Below are 1,344 nucleotides of genomic sequence, written 5' to 3'. Positions count from 1 at the left end.
AGCCCATAGTTGGTCTCTCAGGACCAACTGAATAGCTGAATCAGTCTCTTGCCCAATTAAAGCTGTAGTTATGGCTGTGGTACAGGGAGTCTGGTGTTGGATGACTTGCAATTGTCTCATTGCTGCTTATCGCAAAGGTCAGTGCTTGTGTAGCATTCATGTGCACCTGGTTCTTTCCTGAGACCTCTAATTTCAGAGTAGGGTCAAAGAGGGCTAAGTTTCCCTGTCAAAAATTTTTCTTGGGCTCCAGACAAAGCGATAGACCTTTGTGCCAAGAAGCAGGTTTCCTGTAACAGTACCTGGGAAAAAGCAGAGCTGTGGGTGAAAAGTTCCTTTAACGTGCCCTCTCCCCTCACTCCTGCTCTCTCCAGTTTCCCAAGCGTTCGTATATTTTCATTGTTAATCATAATGAGCTAGTTTGATTCATCACAGAAATCTTACTTTTTTCTTTGCCTCAAAATATATTGCTATCTCTTTGGCGTGTCTGTCTGAAGTATCTTTCTGACAAAGTATTTTTCTATTTAGGCTTGATGTCCTTACAGATCAGTAAATTATCTCCCAAGAGAGAAGGAATCAGCATCTGCAGCTTTGGGACGTTGTGATGTGGTAGGGGAACAACTACATACCCATAGGAGAGAAAAACACAATTAAACTCAAGTGGGGGTAGGAGAGGGGAAGAGAGTAGATGGGAGAGGAGGACAGTAGGGGACTGGTAAGTTCTCACATAATGGGCACAATGTAGGGGTATGTGCCACACCTCCTGGGTGAAGGGCTCAGTGGCAACTTGGACTTTATCTAACAAGTGCAAACAATGTAACTGAATTGTTTGTACTCTCATATTGATCTGGAGAGAGAGAGAGAGAGAGAAGAAGGAGGAGGAGGAGGAGGAGGAGGAGGAGGAGAAGGAGGAGGGGAATGGGGAGAAGAATCATCAAGGTGCCGTGTCTGGGAGCTGGGATTAAGCATGAAGTTGGAGTTATCAGAGCGGCTATGCTGTGGAAGTTGAATGAAGTGTCAGGTAGGACCTTTCACATCAGTCAGCATCCAGAGGAGATAGGCACAGAGAGAATCAGGACTTGAAGCGGAGCACTGCAGAGTCTATGGGGATCTATTAAGAAGAGAGAGAAAAGGTTTGCAGCAAAGATTGGGAGGTGCAACCTAGAGCAATTCTTTTCTTAAGGAAGCAGTGGCTTTTTATAGGGTTTCTGAGTCCTTCTAATAATTAAGGACAAAGTAGTTAAAGAAACATTATGGGATTTTCTGATCAATATTCCATTTCCAAGAATTGCTTTTCTACCCAAACTTATGTTTGCAGTAGCAGCAGCTATGTTTTAATGTTTTCTG

The 1,344-nt window shown here is 43.8% G+C and overlaps 1 non-coding gene across 1 annotated transcript; it reads right to left on the bottom strand.

Moving 5' to 3' along the window:
• Window positions 1–370: 370 nt before the first annotated feature.
• LOC128566182 (small nucleolar RNA SNORD29) lies at window positions 371–435 on the bottom strand. Its single transcript, XR_008374472.1, has one exon. It is a non-coding gene; the product is annotated as a small nucleolar RNA SNORD29 (small nucleolar RNA).
• Between the last annotated feature and the right edge of the window lie 909 nt (window positions 436–1,344).

Source organism: Nycticebus coucang, chromosome 14 (assembly GCF_027406575.1).
Source record: "Nycticebus coucang isolate mNycCou1 chromosome 14, mNycCou1.pri, whole genome shotgun sequence".
Lineage (NCBI taxonomy): Eukaryota > Metazoa > Chordata > Mammalia > Primates > Lorisidae > Nycticebus > Nycticebus coucang.
Note: the sequence above shows the minus strand (reverse complement) of the source record. Positions and strands in the feature narration are given on the sequence as shown.